The sequence below is a fragment of the Balaenoptera physalus genome, assembly GCF_965194825.1.
Source record: "Balaenoptera physalus genome assembly, chromosome: 3".
NCBI classification, from domain to species: Eukaryota; Metazoa; Chordata; class Mammalia; order Artiodactyla; family Balaenopteridae; genus Balaenoptera; species Balaenoptera physalus.
Window position 1 is genome coordinate 128,824,691 of NC_138890.1, and position 18,519 is coordinate 128,843,209.

General features: G+C 39.2%; 1 long non-coding RNA gene across 1 annotated transcript in view; it reads right to left on the reverse strand.

Moving 5' to 3' along the window:
- Positions 1-18,519, reverse strand: part of LOC309658605 — a 153,377-nt gene that overhangs the window by 103,796 nt on the left and 31,062 nt on the right. The gene's annotated exons all lie outside the window — the stretch shown is intronic.

The window sequence follows — 18,519 nt, forward strand, 5'->3', positions numbered from 1 at the left end:
GGCATGGCTAAAATAGTGCCACTCCTTTGACAAATTGTGAAGTAAGTGGTTTGCCATTGAGAGTCCACTGCCTCTAATAAAGATCTTCATTCCCAGAACATCTTTTCTATTCTGGAGGAAAATAATCAGATAAATCTGAGAAACTGGCCCATTGTTAAAGTAGGACTTAAGATATATTTGGCTGCAAGTCACAGAAAGCCTGGAAAACAGCGGCTTAAATATTAGGACTGTGTATTATCTCACTTAACAGGAAGTCTAAAGGTAGGTGAGCCCAAGTGTGGTTATGTGGTTCAAGGTAGGGATCACCTGTCTACAGTTCTCCTGTTCTTCCTTACTGTGTTTGATAATTTTACCTTAGATTTTTGCCACATAAATGCAAACTAGTTGATACATATTCAAGCATCAAATCCTCTCTCAAAATATTCTAAGAAGAGCATGAAGGAGTAACAGAAAAAGGGCTTTGCTCTATTTCTAGCTCCATTTTTGGTCTGAGAGAAAATCTTTTCGAGAAATTCCCCAGTGGATTGAGTTGTCCCAAAACAAAATCAAGGCTCTGTTAGCAAGGAAAAAGGGATGCAGGTATTAAGTGTATGACCATACATACCTAACATAAGGTACCAGGAATTTAATGGATCACTCTTTATGATAAAATTTATAAGAGAATTGGGGGGGAATTCCCTGGTGGCACAGAGGTTAAGAATCTGCCTGCCAGTGCAGGAGACACGGGTTCGAGCCCTGGTCCGGGGTGATCACACAAGCCGTGAAGCAACTAAGCCCATGCACCACAACTACTGAGCCTGTGCTCTAGATCCTGTGAGCCACAACTACTGAAGCCCAAGTGCCACACTACTGAGTCCATGTGCCACAACTACTGAAGCCCGTGTGCCTAGAGCCTGTGCTCCACAAGAGAAGCCACCGCAACGAGAAGCCCGCGCACTGCAGTGAAGAGTAGCCCCTGCTCAACACAATTAGAGAAAGCCTGTGCGCAGCAACAAAGACCCAACACAGCCATAAATAAATTTATTTTAAAAAAAGAGAGAATTGGGATTTTTAGAAAGACCTAGAAGGAATTTCAATTTGCTGCCAAGATAGAGTAACAGGGATGAAATTTACTTTCCCATCTGAAAACAAACAGATAAAAAAACAAACCAAAAAAAACAACCTGAAAAAAACCAGAGTAAATAAATGAAACAATGATTGTCAAGATATTGGACATCAAAGAATGAAGGATGGGGGTTGCTGAGAGACAAGAAACAAATGATATGAGACCCAGAAAAACGCTAGAGAAAAACTGACCATGTTAAGTAGAGACATGAAAGGTATAAAGAAGATGTAGACTCCCTCTTGCGAGAGCACCAGAATCACAACTAACTGCTGAACAATCATCAACAGGAAGACACTGGAATTCACCAAAAAAGATACCCCACATCCAAAGACAAAGGAGAAGCCGCAGTGAGATGGTAGGTGGGGCGCAATCACAATAAAATCAAATCCCATACCTGCTGGGTGGGTGACTCACAAACCAGAGAACAATCATCCACAGAAGTCCACCCACTGGAGTGAAGGTTCTGAGCCCCACGTCAGGCTTCCCAACCTGGGGGTCCAGCAATGGGAGGAGGAATTCCCAGAGAATCAGACTTTGAAGGCTACTGAGATTTGACTGCAGCACTTTGACAGGACTGGGAGAAACACAGACTCCACTCTTGGAGGGCACACGCAAAGTAGTGTGCACGTCAGGACCCGGGGGGGGGGGGCGCGGGGAAGGAGCAGTGACCCCACAGGAGACTGAACCAGACCTACCTGCTAGTGTTGGAGGGTCTCCTGCAGAGGCAGGGGGTGGCTGTGGCTCACTGATGGGACAAGGACACTGGCAGCAGAAGTTCTGGGAAGTAATCCTTGGCGTGAGCCTTCCCAGAGTTGGCCATTAGCCCCACCAAAGAGCCTGTAGGCTCAGTGCTGGGTTGCCTCAGGCCAAACAACCAACAGGGAGGTAACTCAGCCCCACCCAGCAGCAGACAAGCAGATTAAAGTTTTACTGACCTCTGCCCACCAGAGCAACACCCAGCTCTACCCACCACCAGTCCCTTCCATCAGGAAGCTTGCACAAGCCTCTAGGATAGCCTCATCCACCAGAGAGCAGACAGCAGAATCAAGGAGAACTACAGTCCTGCAGCCGGGGGAACAAAAACCACATTCACAGAAAGATAGACAAAAGGAAAAGGCAGAGGACTATGTACCAGATGAAGGAACAAGATAAAACCCCAGAAAAACAACTAAAAGAAATGGAGATAGGCAACCTTCCAGAGAAAGAATTCAGAATAATGATAGTGAAGATGATCCAGGACCTAGGAAAAAGAATGGCGGCAAAGATTGAGAAGATGCAAGAAATGTTTAACAGAGACCTAGAAGAATTAAAGAGCAAACACCAAGAATTTAAAGAACAAACAGAGATGAACAATACAATAACTGAATTGAAAAATACACTAGAAGGAATCAATAGCAGAATAACTGAGGCAGAAGAATGGACAAGTGACCTGGAAGACAGAATGGTGGAATTCACTGCAGTGGAATAGAAAAGATAAAAGAATGAAAAGAAATGCAGACAGCCTAGAAGACCTCTGGGACAATGTTAAATGCACCAACATTCTCATTATAGAAGGAGAACAGGGAGAAAGGACCCGAGAAAATATTTGAAGAGATTATAGTCAGAAACTTCCTTAACATGGGAAAGGAAATAGCTACCCAAGTCCAGGAAGCACAGAGAGTTCCAGGCAGGATAAACCCAAGGAGAAACACACAGAGACACACAGTAATCAAATTGACAAAAATTAAAGACAAAGAAAAATTATTAAAAGCAACAAGGGAAAAATGACAAATAACATACAAGGGAACTCCCATAAGGTTAACAGCTGATTTCTCAGCAGAAACTCAACAAGCCAGAAGGGAGTGGCAAAATATATTTAAAGTGATGAAAGGGAAGAACCTACAACCAAGATTACTCTACCTGGCAAGGATCTCATTCAGATTTGAGAGAGAAATCAAAAGTTTTACAGACAAGCAAAAGCTAAGAGAATTCTGCACCAACCAGCTCTACAAGAAATGCTAAAGGAACTTCTCTAAGTGGGAAACACACAGAAGAAAAGGACTTACAAAAACAAACCCAAAACAATTAAGAAAATGGTAATAGGAACAAACATATTGATAATTACCTTAAACATGAATGGATTAAATGCTCCAACCAAAAGACACAGGCTTGCTGAATGGATACAAAAACAAGACCCATATATATGCTGTCTACAAGAGACCCACTTCAGACCTAGGGACACATACAGACTGAAAATGAGGGGATGGAAAATGATACTCCATGCAAATGGAAATCAAAAGAAAGCTGGAGTAACACCACTCATATCAGATAAAATAGACTTTTAAATAAAGAATGTTACAAGAGCCAGGAAGGACACTACATAATGATCAAGGGATCAATGCAAGAAGAAGCTTTAACAATTATAAATATATATGCACCCAACATAGGAGCACCTCAATACATAAGGCAAATGCTAACAGGTATAAAAGAGGAAATCGACAGTAACACAGTAATAGTGGGGGGCTTTAACACCTCACTGACACCAATGGACAGATCATCCAAACAGAAAATTAATAAGGGAACACAAGCTTTAAATGACACAACAGGCCAGATAGATTTAATAGATATTTATAGGACATTCCATCCAAAAACAGCAGATTACGCTTTCTTCTCAAGTGCACATGGAACATTCTCCAGGATAGATCACATCTTGGGTCACAAATCAAGCCTCAGTAAACTTAAGAAAATTGAAATCATATCAAGCATCTTTTCTGACCACAAGGCTATGAGATTAGAAGTCAATTACAGGGAAAAAAACGTAAAAAACACAAACACATGGAGGCTAAACAATACATTACTAAATAACCAAGAGATCAATGAAGAAATCAAAGAGAAAATCAAAAAATACCTAGAGACAAATGATAAAGAAAACACGATGATCCAAAACCTATGGGATGCAGCAAAAGCAGTTATGAGTGGGAAGTTTATAGCAATACAATCCTACCTCAAGTAGCAAGAAAAATCTCAAATAAACAATCTAACCTTAAACCTAAAGGAACTAGAGAAAGAAGAACAAAACCCAAAGTTAGTAGAAGGAAAGAAATCATAAAGATCAGATCAGAAATAAATGAAATAGAAACAAAGAAAACAATAGCAAAGATCAATAAAACTAAAAGCTGGTTCTTTGAGAAGATAAACAAAATCGATTAACCTTTAGCAGACTCATCAAGGAAAAGAGGGAGAGGACCCAAATCAATAAAATAGAAATGAAAAAGGAGAAGTTAAAACGGACACCACAGAAATACAAAGCATTGTAAGAGACTACTACAAGCAACTCTAAGCAAATAAAACGGACAACCTGGAAGAAATGGACAAATTCTTAAAAAGGTACAAACTTCCAATACTGAAATGGGAAGAAATAGAAAATATGAACAGACCAATCACAAGTAATGAAATTGAAACTGTGATTAAAAATCTTCCAACAAACAAAAGTCCAGAACCAGATGGCTTCACAGGTGAATTCTATCAAACAGAGAAGAGCTAACACCCATCCTTTTCAAACTCTTCCAAAAAATTGCAGAGGAAGGAACACTGCCAAACTCATTCTCTGAGGCCACCATCACCCTGATACCAAAACCAGACAAAAATACTACAAAAAAAGAAAACTACAGACCAATATCAGTGATGAATATGGATGCACAAATCTTCAACAAAATACTGGCAAACAGAATCCAACAACACAGAAAAAGGATCATACACCATGATCAAGTGGGATTTATCCCAGGGATGCAAGGATTCTTCAATATATGCAAATCAAACAATGTGATACACCATATTAACAAATTGAAGAATAAAAACCATATGATCACCTCAATAGATGCAGAAAAGCTTTTGACAGAATTCAACACCAATTTATGAGAAAAAACTCTGCAGAAAATGGGCACAGAGGGAACCTACCTCAACATAATAAAGGCCATATATGACAAACCCACAGCAAACATCATTCTCAATGATGAAAAATGAAAGCATTTCCTCTAAGATCAGGAACAAGACAAGGATGTCCACTCTTGCCACTAATATTCAACATAGTTTTGGAAGTCCTAGCCATGGCAATCAGAGAAGAAGAAGAAATAAAAGAATTCAAATTGGAAAAGAAGAAGTAAAACTGTCACTGTTTGCAGATGACATGATACTATACATAGAGAATCCTAAAGATGCCACCAGAAAACTACTAGAGCTAATCAATGAATTTGGTAAAGTTGCAGATACAAAATTAATGCACAGAAATCTCTTGCATTCCTATACACTAACAATGAAAGATCAGAAAGATAAATTAAGGAAACAGTCCCATTCACCATTGAAACAAAAAGAATAAAATACCTAGGAATAAACCTACCTAAGGAGGTAAAAGACCTGTACTAAGAAAACTGTAAGACACTGATGAAAGAAATCAAAGATGACACAAATAGATGGAGAGATATACTATGTTCTTGGATTGGAAGAATCAATAATGTGAAAATGACTATAGTACCCAAAGCAATCTACAGATTCTGTGCAATCCCTATCAAATTATCAATGGCATTTTTTGCAGAACTAGAACAAAAAACCTTAAAATTTGTATGGAGACACAAAAGACCCTGAATAGGCAAAGCAATCTTGAGGGAAAAAACCAGAGCTTGAGGAATCAGGCTCCCTGCCTTCAGACTATACTACAAAGCTACAGTAATTAAGACAATATGGTATGAGCACAAAAACAGAAATATAGATCAATGGTACAGGATAGAAAGCCCAGAGATAAACCCACGCACCTATGGTCAATTAATCTATGACAAAGGAGGCAAGGATGTATAATGGAGAAAAGACAGTCTCTTTAATAAATGGTGCTGGGAAAACTGGAGAGCTACATGTAAAAGAATGAAATTAGAACACTCCCTAACACCATACACAAAAATAAACTCAAATTGGATTAAAGCCCTAAATGTAAGACCAGACACTATAAAACTCTTGGAGGAAAGCATAGGAAGAACACTCTTAGGCATAAATCACAGCAAGATCCTTTTTGACCCCCCTCCTAGAGTAACGGAAATAAAAACAAAAATAAACAAATGGGACCTAATGAAACTTAAAACTTTTGCATAGAAAAGGAAACTATAAACAAGATGAAAAGACAACCCTCAGAATGGGAGAAAATATTTGCAAACAAATCAATGGACAAAGAATTAATCTCCAAAATATATAAACAGCTCCTGCAGCTCAATATTAAAAAAACAAACAACCCAATCAAAAAATGGGCAAAAGACCTAACTAGACATTTCTCCAAAGAAGACATACAGATGGCCAAGAGCCACATGAAAAGCTGCTCAACATCACTAATTATTAGAGAAATGTAAATCAAAACTAAAATGAGGTATCACCTCATACCAGTTAGAATGGGCATCATCAGAAAATCTACAAACAACAAATGCTGGAGAGGGTGTGGAGAAGAAGGAACCCTCTTGCACTGTTGGTGGGAGTGTAAATTGATAGAGCCACTATGGAGGTTCCTTAAAAAACTAAAAATAGAATTAGCATATGACCCAGCAATCCAACTACTGGGCATATACCCAGAGAAAACCATAATTGAAAAAGACGCATGCACCCCAATGTTCATTGCAGCCCTGTTTACAATAGTCAGGTTATGGAAGCAACCTAAACACTCATCAACAGATGAATGGATAAACAAGATGTCATATATATATACAAAGGGATATTACTCAGCCATAAAAAGGAACGAAATTGGGTCATTTGTAGAGACATGGATGGACCTAGAGACTGTCATATAGAGTGAAGTAAGTCAGAAAGAGAAAAACAAATATCGTATATTAAGGCATACATGTGGAATCTGGAAAAATGGTACAGAAGAACTGTTTGCAAGGCAGAAATAGAGACACAAATGTTGAGAACAAATGTATGGACACCAAGGGGGGAAAGCAGGGGTGGTGGTTCTGGTTGGATGAATTGGGAGATTGGGATTGACATGTATACACTAATATGTATAAAACAGATATCTAATAAAAACCTGTAAAAAAAAAAAGCTATAAATAGAACTTCTGAAATGTCTGAGTTGAAAATACACTGGATGGGATTAATGACACTTTAAAGTCTCCAAAGGAGTGAGGGAGTTAACAAAAAATATTTGAAGAAATAGTGGGCAAAAAATTTCCAAATTTGATGAACACGTTAAGCACACAGATACAAGAAGGTTAACAAATCCCAAGTACAAAAAACATTAAGAAAACTACTCCAGGGTACATCATAATCAAATTGCTTAAATCAAATGATGAAAATCTTAAAAGCAGAGAGAAAAACATATGCAGGGGAAAATGATAGGTATGTCACCAGATTTCTCACTAGAAACAATGCAAGCAAGAAAACAATGGAGCAACATTTTAAATGCTTTGAAGGAAAAAATCCTAAATCTCTAAACCTTAAATTCATAACCCAGCTAAAATAGTTTTCAAAAATGAAGGAAAAATAAAGACTATTTCCAACATACAGAAACTCAAATAATTTATCACCAGCAGGCCTACATTAACAAGAAATGTTAAAAGAAAATTCTTAAGGCAGAAGTAAAATGATATTAGGAAGCAATTTGGAATTGAGTGGCTTGGGAAATGGCAATTGAATGGGTAAATACAGACTTTCTCATATTATTTAAATTTCTTAAAAACAATATTGCTTGCTTAAAAATAATAATGTAGAGTATAACTCATAATATATGTAGAAGTTAAATGTATAACAATAGTACAATGGCCTGGAGGGGAGAAATGGAAACATACTGCTGTAAGATTTTTATACTGTACTTTAAAAATACTATACATGAGTGGTACACTATCATTTGAAGGTAGACTGTGATAACTTAAAGATATGTACTGTAAGCCCCTGATACAATGCCATGAGACCAACCAGCCACTTGGCCACAGTTGATTAAACTGGACTTCTTATACCTTAGAAAGGGCAAATATTTATCTTGATTGAAACTGGCACATATTCTGAATATGGTTTTGCCTTATAGAGTGTTTGATCCACCAACACAGGATTGCACAGAATATCTAGATCACGAGAGGCACTTTCCCACAAAGGAGATGCAGCAGTACGCACGTGACCATAGGATTTACTGGTTTTATCATATTCTTCATCATCTAGAAGTTGCTGGGCTTCTGGAACAATCTTTAGATGAGGAAGTTGAGGTGCCATTTTGGAGAAGATACCCTAACAGGATGTCATCTTCCAGGATACAATATATATCCTAAGTTAACAACATAATATGTTCCCCCGAGAATATGTCCACGAACCTAAAGGTGAAAGTAGCATCACTTTCAGTAACCTGGGGAATTTCTGCTTTTTGTCCCTGCAGCTCTTGACTCTGTAGGTCTATAGGTGCTGGTTCCAAATGTAATGATTATTTCCACCAGAAGACACAGAATCCTATTAAATTGTAAGCTTCCTCTGCTGTCCAGTCAACTTTGGGCTCCTTATGTCAAGAAACCAACAGTCAAGGAAAGGAGTCACTATCCTGCAGTGGTACTTGACCTAGATCTTAGGGAAGTTGTACAATAGGGACAGAGAATACTTTAGCACACCAGTGATGTACTGGAAAATCTTTTGCTATTCCTTTGACCAATCTTCACAACAAATGGACTCAAGCAGCAGCCACTGCCTGAGATGGGCATGGTAACCAGTCTCAGAACACTAAGAGGTGAGGTCTAGGTAGACCCAACAGCTTACCCACCGAGACCATCAGAGGTACAACTAACAGAGGGTAGAACAGATAACAAAGGAGAGAGATGAGAACAGCTATAGCTTTGAGACCAGCTGCAGTGGTGGGGTTTATAGTTCATTCTACCACCTTAATATTACAACTTTTCCCATGAAAAGAAACCAACCAAAATCCTGAGAGCCTGTTTCCAGATGGGCTGAATCCCACTTGGAGGGGGATTTAGGTACTGAAAAGGGAGGACCATATATGCCTCTGAGATCCCTGTTCAGGATTAAGGTACTTATTTTTATAACTGTTGGGAATGTTGGTTGTTGACAACTCATACCCAAGTCCCTCTCCAGGAATTTCCCTCCATTAAAGGGAGCTACCTTACCCAAGTTTATTCTACTGCCTGGCCTATATCCAGTAACTAGTTATGAGATGAGGCCACATTCTCTTTCCTCAATTCATTCAAATATAAAGGGCGATCTCAGCTCTAGCATTACCGATAGTATTGTCTGAGGTCTCTGCTGCAACTGCAGAGAATCACAGTTCAGCTTCTCCCTCTGCTGAATTCTGCTTTCCTCATCCCTTACCCCTCACAGCTGTTAATCGCAAGAGCTCTCCCCAATAAACCTCCTGCATGCAAATCTAAGAGACTCTATGTCTGTTTTCTAGAGAATCCAATGTATGATACCCACCATGTTTACACTGTCACATAGAGAGGAAAAGATGCAGAGGATGGTATCCTTAATATAAAAGGCAAGCTATGCCTAACAGAAGAGAGATGATGAACATAAGAAAGAAACTTCTAAAACTGCTAATTGAGGGCTTTAAAGTACTAGATCAGCCTTCAGTGGAGAGGACTTGTATTATCTTTTAGTCTACCACCTCCATGTACTTGAAAGACTAGCCCTGGTCCCAACCAAAATGTACAAGTGGGTATCACTTTTCAGAAATGGATGGGAAAGTTCTTAGATTTCCCTGTACTACTGGCATAATCCCAGAGCAAAATACCTTCCAAATATGTGAAACCAAGCCTCTTTGATCACAAATCCTCCAGGCGTTGGAGGCAGATAAAATGGCAATATGAAATGGCAGATAAAAGGGAGACATCATTAATTCATTAAACAATTTATCTTAGATTGGTCTTCTAAGACATTCCAGGAAAAAAAAAACAACCAGTTTTAAACTCAGTTCCGCAATATATGGATGAACATATCTCTGCAATACCAGACGTTTGGGTGGAATCTCTGATGCCTCCCCCCCATCCCCAGAGCACTGTAACGTGTTGTTTACCTTTACTGTGACAATGCATCCAAAATCCAGATGACCCAAGATGATCTGGACAACTGTCTGGAGGAGTAAAAGTTTTGTGGAATGCCAGTTCTCTCATCCAACTTTCCATTATTCCCTGTTTATTTACTCCGTGTATATTATCCAGTTCTCTTTTTACCCTGGCTTCCTAGTCATTTTTAAATTTTTTTAACTTTTAATTTAGATTTACAGAAAGGTTGCAAAGATAGTGTTCCTGACTACTCTTCATTCAGCTTTCCCTAAGGTTAACATCTTACATAACCACAGAACATTGTCAAAACTAAGAAATTAATGATGGTATAATACTACTGAATAAAATACAGCTTTATTTGGATTTCACCAGTTTTCCCGCTAATGTCCTTATTCTCTTCCAGAATCCAGTCCAGGATACCACATTACATTTAGTCATCATGTTTTCTTAGTCTCCTCAATCTGTGACAGCTTCTCATTCTTTTCTTGTTGTTATTTTTTTAATGGCCTTCCAGTTTAAAGACTACTCTTCAGTGATTTTGTAGAATGTCTTTCATTTGTGTTTATCTGATATTTTCTCATGATTAGACTAGAGTTATAGGTTTTGGGAAAGAATGCCGCAAAGGTGAAGTGTCTTCCTCACATCATCTCAGAAGGTACATAATATTGAGAGGGAGACAAGATAGTGGAGTAGGAGGACCTTGAACTCATCTCCTCTCATGAGCACTCCAAAATCACAACTAACTGCTGAACAACCATCAATAAAAAGACTGGAATCTTCCAAAAAGAGATATTCTACATCCAAAGACATAAAGAAGAAACCACGAGATGATAGGAGGGGCGCACTTGCAATATAAACAAATCCCATACCACCCAAGTGGGTGACCCACAAACTGGAAAATAATTATATTGCAGAAGGTCTCTCACAGGAGTGAGAGCTCTGAGCCCCATGTCAGGCTTCCCAGGCTAGGGGTCTGGCATTCGGAAGAGAAGTCTCCATAGCATTTGGCTTTGAAGGGCAGTGGGGCTTGATGGCAGGAGCTCCACAGGAATGGAGGAAACAGAGACTCTACTCTTAGCACACACAAGGTCCTGCTTGCACTAGGCCCCAGGACAAAAGCAATGACTCCATACGAGCTTGGGCCAGACCTGCCTACTGGTCTTGGATGGTCCTGGGGATGCCAGGGGTGGCTGTGGCTCTCTCTGGGGTCATAAAAGCTGGTGGCAGACGTAGCCAGGACCTACATGAACTCTGGCTGGAGGCAGACATTTTGAGTCCTTGGCACCAATACCTGGCCCCACCCATAGCCTGTAAGATCTAGTGCTGGGACGCCTCAGGCCAAACAACTAACAGGGCAGGAACACAGCCCCATCCATCAGCAGACAGGATGCCTTAAAGACTTTTTAAGTCCACAGCCACCTCTAGACACACCCTTGACACAGCCCTGCTTACCAGAGGGCCAAGACCCAGCTCCAGCCACCAGTGGGCAGGCACTGACCCCTCCCACCAAGAAGTCTACACAAGCCTCTAGACCAGCCTCACCCATCAGGGGGCAGACACCAGAAGCCAGGAAACTATGGTCCTGCAGCTTGCAGAACTGAGTCCACAAACACAGGTCAGAAACTACCCTGGGACCAGCTGGTCCCTGGCCCTTAGGTGGCAAGAGGGGAGTGTACTGCTGGGATACATAGGACTTCCCCTATGTACCCCAGGGCCACTTCTCCAAGGTCGAGAAACATGACTAACCTTCCACATACATAAAAACGCTAACAGAAATTTAAACAAAATGAGACAGCTAAAGGAACCAGAGAAAGGAACAAGATAAAACCCCAGAACAACTAAGTGAGGTGGAGATAGTCAATCTACCTAAGAAAGAGGTCAGAGTAATGCCTGTAAAGATGATCCAAGAACTTGGGTCAAGAATGGATACACTGAGTGAGAAGTTACAAGAAGTTTTTAGCAAAGAGTTAGAAAATATAAAGAACAACCAACCGAGTGCTGAGTAAATTCCTTTTCACTTATCTTTGGAGTAAAAGGATTAGTTTTCTAATTTTCTAAAATTTACAGGTAAATTAGCTTGTTCTTACATTGCAAGTTTTACAAGACTATTCTACTTTCTATGCTTTCTCTCAAATTACATAATCACATAACTAAAAATAGCATTTACTAATAAATGGGCCAGGTTTTATTAAGAATATTGTCCTGTCACTTAAAAAATATTAAAGTGTAAGTTTTAAAGACAGTGTAGTTATTATTTGTATATGTGGCATAAAGCCCTTATTGAGTACTAGGGAAATAACCATTTGTTTTATCTTAAAAGAACATATTACACCCATGTGATAAAAATCTACCCATGTGATAAAACTACATATAACTAAATCACACACACCCTTACACGTGGAACTACGGAAATCTGAATAAGATAGATGGATTATACCAGTGTCAAGATCCTGATTGTAATATTGTACTATACTTATGCAAGATGTTACCATTGGGGGAAACTGAGTAAAGGGTATATATAGTGTCTCTCCATTAAAAAAAAATAAAGAACAACCAACCAACCAACCAAAGTTGAATAATATAAGAACTGCAATGAAAAAATACACTAGAAGGAATCAATAACAATAAATGAGGCAGAAGAACAAATCAGTGAGCTGGAAGACAGAGTGGTGGAAATCACTGCCACAGAACAGAATAAAGGAAAAAAAAAAGAAATGAGGACAGCTTGAGACATTTGGGACAACGTCAAATGCACCAATATTCACACTATGGGGATCCCAGAAGGAGAAGAGGGATAGAAAGGGCCTGAGAAAATATTTGAAGAAATAATAGCTGAAAACTTCCTTAACATGGGAAAGAAAATAGTCATCCAAGTCCAGCCAAGGAGGAATATGAGACACGTAGTAATCAAACTGACAAAAATTAAAGACAAAGGGAAAATGTTAAAACCAACAAGGGAAAAGCAACAAATAGCATACAAGTAAATTCCCAAAAGGTTATCATCTGATTTTTCAGCAGAAACTCTGCAGGCCAGAGGGAGTAGCATGATACATTTAAAATGATGAAAGTAAAAAACCTACAACCAAGAATGCTCTACTCAGCAAGGCTCTGATTCAGATTTCATGGAGAAATCAAAAGCTTTACAGACAAGCAAAATCTAAAAGAATTCAGCACCACCAAACCAGTTTTACAACAAATGCTAAAGGAACTTCTCTAAGCTGGGGGGAAAAAAAAAAGACCACAAAAAGAAAATTACAAAATGGGAAAGCTTACCAGTAAAGGCAAACATACAGTAAAGGTAGGAAATCATTCACACACAAGTATAATATCAAAACCAGTAATCATGAGAAGAGACTATAAGTGCAGAACATTTGGAATGCATTTGAAATTAAGAGACCAGCAACTTAAAACAATTATGTATATATATAGACTGATATATCAAAACCTCATGGTAACTGCAAACAAAAAATCTATGAGATATACACATGAAAAAGAAAAAGGAATCCAAACACAACACTAAAGTTAGTCATCAAATCACAAGAGAGGAGAACAAAAGAGGAAAAGAAGAAAAAAGACCTACAAAAACAAATCCAAAACATTTAACAAAATGGCAATAAGAACATACATGTTGATAACTACCTTAAATGTAAATGGATTAGGACTTCCCTGGTGGCGCAGTGGTTAAGAATCCATCTTCCAATGCAGGGGACACGGGTTCGAGCCCTGGTCTGGGAAGATCCCACATGCCGTGGAGCAACTAAGCCCGTGTGCCACAACTACTGAGCCTATGCTCTAGAGCCCATCCATGAGCCACAACTACTGAGCCCACATGCCACAACTACTGAAGACCATGCACCTAGAGCCCATGCTCCATAACAAGAGAAGCCACCGCAATAAGAAGCCCACGCACCACAATGAAGAGTAGCCTCCACTCACTGCAACTAGAGAAAGCCCACGTGCAGCAGTGAAGACCCAACACAGCCAATAAATAAATAAATTTATTTTAAAAATGTAAATAGATTAAATGTTTTTTGGTTCCAACCAAAAAAGACTGGCTGAATGGATACATAAACAAGACCCATATTTATGTTGTCTATAAAAGACCCATTTCAGATCTAGAGACACGTACAGACTGAAAGTGATGGAATGGAAAAAGGTATTCCATGCAAATGAATATCAAAAGAAAGCTGATTAGCAATACTTGTATCAGACAAAATAGACTTTTTAAAATAAAGACTTACAAGAGACAAAAAAGGACACTACATAATGATCAAGGGGTCAATCCAAGAAGAAAATATAACAATTGTAAATATATATACACCCAACACAGGAGCACCTCAATATATAAGGCAAGTGTTAACAGAAGGAGAAATTGACAGTAACACAATAATAGTGGGGGACTTTAACACTCTGTTACATTAATGGACAAATCACCCAGGCAGAAAATCAATAAGGAAACACAGACCTTAAATGACACATTAGACCAGCTGGACTTAATTGTTATTTATAGAACGTTCCATCCAAAAGCATCAGAACACACATTCTTTTCAGTGCACATGGAACATTCTCCAGGATCACACGCTGGGCCACAAAGCGAGCCTTGGTAAATTTAAGAAAATTGATATCCTATGAAGCACCTTTTCTGACCACAACACTATGAGATTAGAAATCAACTACCAAAAAAAAACAACTGCAAAAAACACAAATATGTGTAGGCTAAACAATATGCTACTAAACAACCAATGGATCATTGAAGAAATCAAAGAGGAAATCAAGAAATACCTAGAGACAAATGAAAACAAAAACACTATGATCCTAAACCTATGGGATGCAGCAAAAGCAGTTCTAAGAGGGAAATTTATAGCAATACAAGATCACCTCAGGAAACGAGAAAAATCTCAAATAAACAACCTAACTTTATACCTAAAGCAATTAGAGGAAGAAGAACAAACAAAACCCAAAGTTAGTAGAAGGAAAGAAATCCTAAAGATCAGAGCAGAAATAAATGAAATAGAGATGAAGAAAACAATAGAAAAGATCAATGGAACTAAAAGCTGGTTCTTTGAAAAGATAAACAAAATTGATAAACCTTTAGCCAGACTCATCAAGAAAACAAGGGAGAAGGCCCAAATCAATAAAATTAGAAATGAAAAAGGAGAAGTTACAACCGAAACCAAAGAAATACAAAGGATCATAAGAGACTATTGTAGGCAACTATACACCAATAAAATGGAGACCGTAGAAGAAATGGACAAATTCTTAGAAAGATACAATCTTCCAAGACTGAACCAGGAGGAAATAGAAAATATGAGCAGACCAATTAGAAGTACTGAAATTGAATATGTAATTGAACAACTCCCAACAAACAAAAGTCCAGGACCAGATGGCTTCACATGTGAATTATACCAAACATTTAAAGAAAAGTTAACACCTATCTTTCTGGAACTATTCCAAAATATTGCAGAGGAAGGAAAACTCCCAAACTCATTCTATGAGGCCACCATCACCCTGATACCAAAACCAGACAAAGATATTACAAAAAAGAAAACTATGGAAAAGAAGAAGTTAAACTGTCACTGTTTGTAAATGACATGATACTATACATAGAAAATCCTATAGATGCTACCAGAAAACTACTAGAGCTCATCAATGAATTCAGTAAAGTTGCAGGATACAAATTTAATATACAGAAATCTGTTGCATTTCTATACACTAACCATGAATGATCAGAAAGAGAAATTAAGTAAACAATCCCATACCTAGAAGAAATACCTAGGAATAAACCTACCTAAGGAGGCAAAAGACCTGTACTCCAAAAACTATAAGACACTGATGAAAGAAATTGAAGATGACACAAACAGATGGAAAGATATACCATGTTCTTGGATTGGAAGAATCAATATTGTCAAAATGACTATACTATCCAAAGTAATCTACAGATTCAATGCAATCCCTATCAAATTACCAATAGCATTTTTCACAGAATTAGAACAAAAATTTTTACAATTTGTATGGAAACACAAAAGACCCCAAATAACCAAAGCAATCTTCAGAAAGAAAAATAGAGCTGGAGGAATCAGGCTCCCTGACTTCAGACTATGCTACAAAGCTACAGTAATCAAGACACTATGGTACTGGCACAAAAACAGAAATATAGATCAATGGAACAGGACAGAATGCCCAGAAATAAACCCACACACCCACAGTCAATTAATCTATGACAAAGGAGGCAAGAATGTACAATGGAGAAGACAGCCTCTTCAATAAGTGGTGCTGGGAAAACTGGACAGCTACATGTAAAAAAATGAAATTAGAACATTCTCTAACACCACACACAATAATAAACTCAAAGTGGATTAAAGACCTAAATGTAAAATTGGATACTATAAAACTCATAGAGGAAAACAGAGGCAGGACACTCTGACATAAATTGCAGCAATATCTATTTTGAGCAGTCTCCTAGAATAATGGAAATAAAAACAAAATAAACAAATGGGACCTAACTAAACTTGAAAACTTTTGCACTGCATAGGAAATCATAAACAAAACAAAAAGACAACCTACAGAATGGGAGAAAATATTTGCAAACAATTAGACCAACAAGGGATTAATCTCCAAAATATACAAACAGCTCATACAGCTCAATGTAAAAAACAATCAATCCAATCAAGAAATGGGCAGAAGATCTAAGTAGACCTTTCTCCAAAGAAGACGTACAGATGGTCAAAAGGCACATGAATAGATGCTCAACATCACTAATTATTAGAGAAATGCAAATCAAAACTACAATGAGGTATCACCTCACACCAGTCAGAATGGCTATCATCAAATAGTCACTCTTGAAGTCTCTGAAGTGTCACATATTCACTCAAGGCCAGTTCCTCTTGTCTTCCTAGCACATGATGATGCCTGCTGCCTCTGTGAGAATGAAGCTTCCTGGCTAGGCTAGTGGTTGCCTTCCTGAGCTACTGATACCACCAAACTTTGAGGTGCCAAAGAATGCTACAGTTCCTATATATCTGGTTGGCTCACTGCAGTGGTGCCATATTCAATGAACAAGTGGGCTGACAGCCCCTCCTTCACATTACTGTGCCACAGTAAGTCATTTGGATTCCAAAGAGCTTTGCTTGGGCTCCCAGTCTCAGCCTCTCAGAAAAGTAGTTCTTTAGTGACTTCCCATAGCCAGTCTCCTCCGTCAGGGCCTCAAAGGTCAGGTTGGCGGGCCAGGCTGGGGACAGGTCTCTAACATCCCAACCTATGTCCCCTACCCTGCCTCCCAGAGACCTTGATAGTAAAAACTTTCTCCTGATGGGCTCCTTCTTACATGCAAACCACTCAAGGAAATAGTTGTGATAGGAAGACTGGGAGAGTGAGTTTTGTTCTGTAACCACCACAAAATTTCAGCTGAAGTTTGGCTCATCTGGGATCATCCCACAGAAATGCAATGATGTAAATGCATTTTTTAAACCTTAAAGTGCTCCAAGATGTTTATTATCATTATTACATATATAGTATCCATGCTACAGTGTGAGCTGCCTTCAGGAAGCTAGACTGCCATCACTATGGAGTTAAAATAATGGGAATTTCAGGGCCTATGCAGGGGCCTCAAATCACACCCCACAGATGACCCTTCACCAGCACACTTTCCTGCTAAGCCTGATCCTGCCATTCCAATCTCTGTCTTTAAGCAACAACTCTATGTTTCTGAACACAACTCGATTCCGGCTAGAGGCTATGTTGACCTAGTAGATCAGATGCAACCAACTGGACACACAGAAGAGTAGTAGCAGCCAGATCCTTTTCAAACTGTTTGAGAATGCATTTTAAATAATGAAGGCGGGCTTCCCTGGTGGTGCAGTGGTTGAGAATCCGCCTGCCAATGCAGGGGACACGGGTTCGAGCCCTAGTCTGGTAAGATCCCACATGCCACGGAGCAACTGGGCCCGTGAGCCGCAGCTACTGAGCCTGCGCGTCTGGAGCCTGTGCTCCGCAACAAGAGAGGCCGCGATAGTGAGAGGCCCGTGCATCGCGATGAAGAGTGGCCCCCGCTTGCCGCAACTAGAGAAGGCCCTCGCACAGAAACGAAGACCCAACACAGCCAAAAAAATAAATAAGTAAATAAATAAATTTAAAAAAGAAAAGATGACTACTATCTTAAAAAAAATAATAAATAATGAAGGCAAACAAGATAGAAGAACTGGCCTCACATCCCTCCCACAGCCCTGGGGATCCCTCTGAGGGCTCACTCCCCGGGAGTGCTCAGCTGACAGGCCTGCAATGTTCTAGGTGTGGAGGAGAACCACCTGATATTGATTTCTGAAACAGAGATAGGAACTAATGACAGAAGGTGCTTGACCGCATGTCTCAGACTACCTGAGAGAGGTAGGACACAGGCAGGGCATTTGCCAA